Source organism: Carlito syrichta, unplaced genomic scaffold (genome assembly GCF_000164805.1).
Source record: "Carlito syrichta isolate Samal-C Ts95f unplaced genomic scaffold, Tarsius_syrichta-2.0.1 Scaffold314121, whole genome shotgun sequence".
NCBI lineage: Eukaryota > Metazoa > Chordata > Mammalia > Primates > Tarsiidae > Carlito > Carlito syrichta.
This window is the reverse complement of record NW_007258217.1, coordinates 276378-285836: the sequence shown is the minus strand read 5'-3', so window position 1 is coordinate 285836 and position 9459 is coordinate 276378.

Sequence of the window (9459 nt, the reverse complement as noted above, 5' to 3'; positions counted from 1 at the left end):
TTGCAGCGCTAAATTAGATAAGTAGGATGAACTGGAGAGAAAAGGTTGCCTAGGAAAATTCCTTAAGGAACCAAAATTTGAGTAATCTCATGCCAGCAGTCTGTGGGCATATCTAGCACACCCTCTACTTACTTGATATTATCGTTTCCCATGCGGCCCTCAAGTTGAATGTCACATTCACAGGCTTTCACATTGTTCTCTATTTTAGGTTGAGTTAGTCACTCTGTGACATTCTAACACAGCAGAACAAAACTTTCTAATGCATCTACAGTAGTTAACCAAGGATTGAAATGAAGGTTTAACCAAAACAAAGAAGAATGTGTATTCATACAGACAGATGGACTATATGTATATTTGTGTAGAAACCAATTAAGGTGAGAAATTCTGAGTCTGTTTCAAATTCTTGAAAGCTTTTCTTAGAGCTATAATTACTTTCTTTGTGGCTCTTGTTGGCTTTCCTCATTTTCAGTTGTGCACTTCAGGCAGTTCTAATTCCTATAAGCATCTCTGTAGTTCTATTGAATAGTCAAAATATAGCTTTCCTTGTAGGTGGGTGGTTGGCATCTCCCTTGAAATTGCTTAGCTTTCCAAACAGAGATGAATTCTTAAAATAAATTATGGACTCCTAAAAACGTGTATTTTGTGTGTGAACTGCTAATGGAAAGTATTAAAACACTGGCCAGAGCAGAGCACTTGGCCTAATTTCACTGACATCAGAATATAATGCAAAGAATACTGTAGCACATAGCCTTTATTTTAGCATTTTGATTGTAGCTCCAAAGAAATTAGCTCATTATCATTGTGCCTTCTGCAAACTGTATAAGGACAAGAGCACAGTGAGACTCTCCTTTTTATTACTGAATAATAACTCTCCTTTTTTCACCATGACTTTGAAAAGTATGCTTTTTTTGTTTCTATGTAAGGTGTGAAATACCCTCTATGATGCTTCATTACTAGATCTTCCTTGTCCCATTGCATGGAGTGGAAATATCTATTTTATCAGCCATTAGCAATCTTTCTGAGAAAGCATTTTAGAAATACATATTGGCAAAGTTAGTAATCAGATTTCCCTCCTTCTGAAAGATCAGAACTGGAATCTCTGACGTTATGGTATTCATCTATTAAGTTTAGGGTTGAGTAAAAGGGAGTTGTCAGGGTCACTATGAAGCTCTTTCTTTGCTCCCCCTGTTTTTTGGGTTAAAGAATCTTGTAGAGTGAAGGTTTTTTTCATCAGTTTGTTCCCTGTTTGTGTAAGGCAAAATATAACAGGATAGATATTTTCAGAAATAATTCCTCTTGCTTTAAAATTTTGCCATTTTAAATGTTTATGCTTGGTCTAGACATCATACATGCTGCACATTTTATCCCTGTGATTTAACATTGCATACAGCAAGTTCTCAATTAAGTATTACTGAATGATGAAGAAATTAATAATGATTGCAGAGTTTCCACCTGTAAAGACCAACCTGTGTGAAGAATCCTACTGTTCGCACCTTGAGAGTTTCCTTCTTCTGCAAGATTTCAGCTAAAACAAACTACTTTTTCAATTACATCTTGTTCTTTCCTGCTCATATATTTTCTTCTTTTGCTTGTAATGCTCTTGCTTCCAGACTCTATAAATCCTACCTTTCCATCAAGACCCAGTTTGGAAGTTCCCCTTTTCCAACAAGGCATGTAGTCAGATCACCTTGATGTTTCTCCTCTTAGCTGCTTACAGAAGCAAAAGTTTAGGAAGCAGTCAGTTTTGACTGTGGAAATTCTTGTTGGCATGGTGAGGGTTCTCAGTAGATTCCATTTGGGGTTTCAGAGCAGGGACAAAATCACCAGACGGTGAAAATATTTCTTCCTGAAGTAGGATCTCTTTGATTAAAAAAATAAAAACTTCATTGAACTATAATTTATACACTATAAATCTCACCACTGTAAGTATACAATGCAATTATTTTTCATAATTTATAGATCTGGGTAACCATCACTACATCCCAGTTTTAGGATATTTCCATCACCCCGACAATCTCTTCTGTCTATTTGAAGTTAAACCCCACTCCCAGCTCCAGTCCCAAGCAAACACTAACTTGAATTCTTTTTCCAAAGATTGTTTTTTCTGAATATTTCATATAAAGTAGTCTTTGCATATGGCTTATTTCATTTAGTATAATGTTTTGGGGTTTCATTCCTTATGCAGTACAGCTAATTTTAGTTGCTAAGTATTATTCTATAGAATGGATTTACCACATGTTGTTTGTCTATTCCCCAATTTGTGAATAGATTATTTCCAGTTTGGGGGCTATTAAAAATAATGTTGTTATGAACATTTGTATATGAGTATTTGTGTGGATAGATGTTTTTATTTCTTTTGGTTATATACCTAGGCTTGGAGTTGCTAGGTTGTATGGTAAATTTAGGTTTGCTTTTTAAATTTTTAATTTTGGTTGGATGCGGTGACTCACTCCTGTAATCTCAGCATTTTGGGAGGCAGAGGCGAGAGGACTTCCTGAGCCCACGGGTTCGAGACTAGCCTGGGAAACTTGGCAAGATCTCGTCTCTAAGATAATAAAAAAGTTAGCTGGGCATGGTGGTGCATGCCCACAGTTCCAGCTACAGAAGGCTGAGGTGGAAGGATCACCTGAGCCCAGCAGGTCAAGGCTGTGGTGGCTGTGAATGTGCCACTGCACTCCAGCCTGGATGCCAGAGTGATACTTGAAGTAAAAAAAAAATAAAAAAAAAAAATATATATATACATATATAGATATAGATATAGATATATATATGTTTTATTATTATAGGATGTGGGGTACAAGTGAGGATTAACTACATACGTAGGCTGCATGCAGGTGAAGCTTTGTCTTATTCTCTTTGCAACCCTTAGTATAGTTCCTTGAATATAAAAGAAGCTCAATAAATGTTTCTAGGAAATATAAAAGGCACCAATGTTAGAACCTCAGTACCATCTTTATCAAGAGTTAATTTCTGCCACCTTCTTTGTTCTCTGTTAGCTAGAATGTTATTAGCAAACAATTTGGTCATGTTTAGCAGCACTTTTATCAAGCAATTTAATTTTTATTCTCAAGGAAGTGCACTTGTTTTTTAAACGTGGTTATTGTGATGCTATAAGTATTTATTAATGTTTATTTTCAAGAAAAATTGAGCCTACCCAATTTTATTTGTCAATCTCATGTGAACAAAATGAAAATCTTTTAAGAAAAGTTTTCCTGAATATGAAATGAAATAAGCTAAACACAAACAAAAAGTCATAAAGGATGATATTAATCCAATAACAAAGACTCACAGACAGTGCTCTCCTTTCCTCTTTTACTTTTCTATCAGAGTGTGATTTACTTTACAGCTTAAGGAATAACTAACTGAATATGGAAGGCAACGAGCATCATATGTCATAGTGAATTATGCTAAATGTGAGCTACAGACTTGAAAAACAACATGACTCATGCAAGGAAAGCCTGAAAATTTCAAAATTTGACAGACTGTACCAGCACTGGTAAAAAATGGTAAAATTTTAGCAACAAATTCCAGTAACAATGTCCTCTACTACTCCTCCCAGAATAAATGATGAGAATTGCAATTTTTTGGAAGACTTTTGTAACAAGTATACTAATTATCCATGCTATTTTTCAGTGCAAAATTAATTGAGATTAAAATTACAGCCACATTTCCCCATTTTAAAAGAAAGGATTTTTAGATCAGATCCAATGAGTTAGGTTGGCAAAAAAGATATACTACTTTAAATTTAAAGCTCTGTTTTTCTTAGAAATCTTGTTTTAAGGTATAAGCTATTGTCCTGAAATCATAATGTCTGAAAATTATGAGCTAAGGAAATCATAGAAAAGTTGTGTTATTTCTCTGAGCCTCAGTTTCTATGTAAACTAAAAATAGTAGTACTACAATATTTGAACTAATGTCTCCTCTCTTATCAGGTATGGACTTCTGGGGATGCTGAGTAATTTGAATTTGGGGCCTTCTCTAAAATTTTCTTCTTAGCTTATTGGGTTTATATATGATTCCTTCATCTATTATCAACTTCACCTTCAACATCTACTTCTATCTTAGACTAATATTGGACATGAGCACTAAGTGATATAAAAGAGAGTATTTGACAGACCTCAAGGTCCTATTATTATCTTCTGTGCTAATTGCACCATGTTTTCCTAGTATTGCAAAGTATGGATATACAAAAAACCGTTTATGTTAGGTCTCAACTTAGCTGCATAGAGAACAAAGTTTTGAAATTTCAATCTTTGCTTTTTCTCTGCTCCAGTACTTTTTAGAAAAGGAAGAAAGACAATACAGAGATAAAGTATAGCATACTTATGAATTACCTCTTCCTCTACTCCACTCTTACATACATCTAGAACTAATAACAGCTACAGTTTAGCTGTTTAGCTGTTAGGTTTTAAAATGACAATTCTTACTCGATTATGTAGCAAGATGCCTTAAAACTATACTCTGAATGAGTGAATGAATGTCTTCATTGGAATCTTTTTCTTAATTTTATTAATTAGATGTGAAATTGGAAATTAGATCTTAAATAAGAAGCATCGATAATAATAGCAATAAAGCTTCACAATGGCACAATAATTTTTTAATTGTAAAATAAATCTGCTTAAAGTATAGTTGCTTTAAAAGTGCAATTATTCATGAAACTGTGGTTCCAAAACAGCCATGCAAAGGCAAGCTGGTTTCCCCTCCCTCCGTAGAAAACCCAAAACAATTATATAACACTGAGCATTTCACCAACAATAACCCAGAGCTTGAGTAAGAGGATCAGACATTTCCCGAGGCCACAGAGAAGTGAACAAACTCTGAGCAAAAAATAAGAGAAGTGGACTTCCACATCCACAATACCCCTTACCCTCATTCTACCTAATACCGAGCATGAGAAATCTCCCCAACTCAAGGATTCTGCATGGAGAAAAGTTAAACTGAGATATTTGAAGAGCTTCCCCACCTTCCTGGGTTCTCTGGAAGACCTATCCTTGCCTTAATCCATGAAAAGCATGTGACTGACTGAAGAGGGGAAATATCCTTGAGAACAGACAGAAACAAAGAAGGGAGGCAAAATTACTGTTCACAACTCTGGAAACTAGGTTGGCCAGAGGAGATACCATTTCAGAGAGGCTGTTCAGTAGTATCATGCTGTAAGAGGCACATTCCATAGATTTCCTGCATGCAAACCCTTAACCAGACTTTCCACACTGCCAGAATAATCTTTTTGTGACCTCCTCCATTTTGGACAGGAAGTGTTCCAACTATTTTTTAGAACTAAGGCAAACCTGAGCTTAAGGGACCACCTAGAGTTGAAAAGCAGGCAGCAACTGAGTGGCAAAGACTCACTGAGCAAGTATATTAAAAAACAAAACAAAGCAGCAAAGAGCCTAAAACAAACTGGACAAAAAAAAAACTAGAATAAATAAGTAATCATTCAGTGCAAAGATATAGATGAAGACACACAATAAACAACAGAAAATAGAGAATCATGACTTCCCCAAAAGTCAAAACAAAAATCCACTGACTGAACCTAATATGATGGCAACTTTTGAGCTCTCTAATCAATAATTCAAATTAACAACTTTAAGAAAACTCAGTGACTTCCTAGCTAACATAGAAAAGAAATTCTGAAATTTATTGGGTAAATTTAACAAAGAGATAGAAATAATAAAAAATCAAACAGAAATCTTAAAACTGAGAAGTACATTTGCTAAGCTGAAGAACTCCTTAACAATAATAACAACAACAAAATATAAATAAAATCCAGAACATTTCTAACACTTGAGAAAGATATAAATATCCAGGTACAGAAGGTCTTAGAACAACAAACAGATTCAACCCAAGTAAGACTACCACAAGGAATATAAGAATCAAACTCTTAAAGGTCAAGGATAAAGAAAAGATCATAAAAACAACAAAAGAAAATAAACAAATAACAAATAAAGCTCCAATTTGTCTAGCAACATTCTTTTCAACAAAAACCATAAAGGTCAGGAGGAAGTGGAATGACATTTCTGAAGTGCTCAAAGAGAAAAAAAGTCATCTGAGAATACTATATTCAACAAATTAGCATTCAAATATGAAGAAAAGATAAAAGTTTCTCAAAAGCTGAAAGAATTAACCTTCACTGTATCTGTTATGCAAGAGATGCTAAAGGGAATTCTTCAATCTGAAAAAAACAAAACACAACAAAACAAAACATTTCAAGGTATAAAACCAACTGGAAAAAGCATATGGTTAAACCCAGAATATTCTATGATGGTATTCGTGGTGTGCAATCCACTCATAACTCTAATATGATGATGAAAGGGCAAATCTATCAATACCAATAATAGCTACAGCAACTGTTAAAATATAGGTAATATAAAAATATGTAATTTGAGACAACTAAAAGTCAAAATGGGGGGTATGGACATAAAGTGTAGCATTTTTTTGTGATTATTGTCTTTTTTCCTATTATTTTATTTGTGATCCAAGACAAGTTGTTATTTATTTAAAGCTATGTGTTATATCTATAAGAAGTTTTTTGTAAGCCTCATGGTAACCACAGCTCAAAAACCTATAATAGTTTCACTAAAAATAAAATGTAACAAATGAAAACATACTACCAAAGATAATCACTGAACCATAAAGGAAAACAGTAAGAAAGGAAAGGAGAAGTTTCAGAACTACTAAGAAAATAATTACCAAATGGCAGTAATAAGTCCTTACTTAACAATAATAATGCTGAATATAAATGGTTTTAATTCTCCAATTAAAAGGCATAAAGTAGCTGAATGGACACATAAAAACAAGACCCAAATATAAGCTGCCTTCAAAAAATCTACTTCACCTATAAAAACACACATGAATTGAAAATGAAAGGGTGGAAAAAGGTATTCCATGCAACTGGAAACCAGAAAAGAACAGAGGCAGCTATACTTACATCAACAGATACTCAAAGACTGTAAAAAAAGAAAAAGAAAAAAAGAAAAGAAGTTCACTATATAATGATAAAAGAGACAATTCAGCAATAGGATATAACAAATATAAGTAGCTATGTAACCAACACCAGAGCTGCCAAGTATATGCAGCAAACATTAACAGAGGTAATAAGAGAGATAGAGTGCATTACAATAATAGCAGGAGACTACAATGCTCCACTCCTAGTAATGGGCAGATTATCCAGAGAGAAAATCTGCAAAGAAGCAGCAAAGTTAAGTTACAGACTAGATCTATTAGACTGAACTGACATTTATAGAACATTTCACCCAACTGCTGTGAAACACACATTCTTTTCATCAGCATTTGGATCATTCTCCAGAATAGACCATATCTTAGACCTTAAAATAAGTCTGAACAAATTATCCTCAAAATATGAGGGGGGATTCCCCCTAAAACAAAATTTATTTATAAAAAATTTCATATTTATTCCTACATTGTTAAACTTCAGTCACCTTCTAAGTACTTTCTGCTTGATGCAAGTGACCTATCAAGTCACTTTACCACTGCTCAAAACAGTATTTGAACTAAAAAATTTTGATGCCTTTGGGTTCTCCTGCCATTTTTTTATTTCACCTCTTCCACATCAGCAAAACGTTTCCCTTTGAGGACTTTTTCATCTTGAAAAAAATAAAAAAGTCCCTTGGAATGAGATTGGATAAATAGGGAGGGTGGGGTCATGCTGGATTTGGTAAAAAACTGATGATCACTCAGTGTGGTGAGGGTAGGTGTGCTCATAAATCCCCCATCATGAAATGAGCAGACATGTTGAAAGACACTCAAACAAACAACAACAAAACACTGAAGCTAAACACAGCATCTTATAATGCTAGCTGGTACACTGATGCCAATGGGTTCCTAGAACACTTACCTGGTGGGGGAAGCCTGTACTACAAGGGGCCACCTTTCAAAAAATAATTCCAGTTTTTTTGCCCCCTCTCACAGAAATCATATCAAGTATCTTTTCTGACTGCATGAAATAAAACTAAAAACAAGAGAAACCTTAGAAAATACACAAGCACGTGAAAATTAAACAGAATGCTCCTGAATGATCAATGGGTCAATGAAAAAAATAAACAGAAAATCTTATAAAATTTTTGAAACAAGTGAAAATGGAAATACAATACACCAAAATCTATAAAATGTGGCAAAAGACTCCTAAGAAGGAAGTTTATAGCAATAAACACCTCTATCAAAAAGGGAGGGTGGAACATCTTCAAATAAACAAAAAGGTGGAACGTCTTCAAATAAACAACCTAACAATGCACCTCAAGAAAGTAGAAAAGCAAGAACAAGCCAAACCCCAAATACAAGGAAAAAAAAATGATAAGATCAGAAGTAAATAAAATTGAGACTACAAATGTAATATAGAAGATCACCAAAATGAAAAATTGATTTTTTGAAAAGATAAAATAAATAAAATTTTAGCTAAACTATTAAAAAAAAAAAAAGAGTGAGGAGACCCAAATCAAAAAATCAGAAACAGAAAAGGAGGAATAACAAAAGCAACTTCGGAAATACAAGGAGTAATTCGAGACTATTATGAACAATTATTTGCCAACAAATTTGAAAACCTGGAAGAAATGGATAAATTCCTGGACACATACAACCTACCGAGATTGAACCATGAAGAAATAGAAAGGCTCAACAAACTAATAACAAGAAATTAAAGCCAAATAGAGTCCCCCTCCTAAGCCGCACATCCCCCCCCACCCCCCAAAAAAGAAGCCTAAGGTCTGATGGATTCACTGCTCTACACAACCAAAAAATTTTTTCTGGTCAGATTTTGGCAAGCAAGTAAACAGCAAACGTTGCCTTCTAATTTCTCACAATATGGCTAAAATTTTCTTTTTTATAACAAATTAAAAATTTGCAGATTTTAAAAATTAGGCTTCACGTGCTTTGGAAGAAACTTATTCCCAGGGATAATCTTAATAAAGAATTTCAGATGTAAGCATTTTAGGACACTGTCTCCGAAGAACACATTTATATTGATTAGTAATGTGTCTACATTGAATCTTCTGGAAAGAGTTATCTTTTTTTTTTTCTTGCATAAAATATTTTCATTATGTCTGAGGTCTGAAACTGTTGTATTAACTTGACTTTAGAAATTACTGGGACTATGAGATTTCTGGTGGGGAAAAAAAAGTATAAAATACCAGGAATTCCACTAGTGGAGTAGACTCTTTTCTGAACAAATAAACTCCTAGATAAAACTGGCTTTGGTTATAAACATTTTGCTCTAGCTTCTGTATATCACCTGGGAAATGGCTCAAGCACAAGAATACATTTTTAAAAAGTATTTTCTCTTTGTATGTTTAATGAACTTATGCAGTCTTGAGAACACAAATTGATATGACACCCTGGTCTGAAAGAACCAAAATGACATCCAATAGTTTTTGAATTTCAACTAAAATGCCCTATGGTTTGGGCCTCATTTAATCATTAAGAGAAATTACAAAAACATAAAAGTTT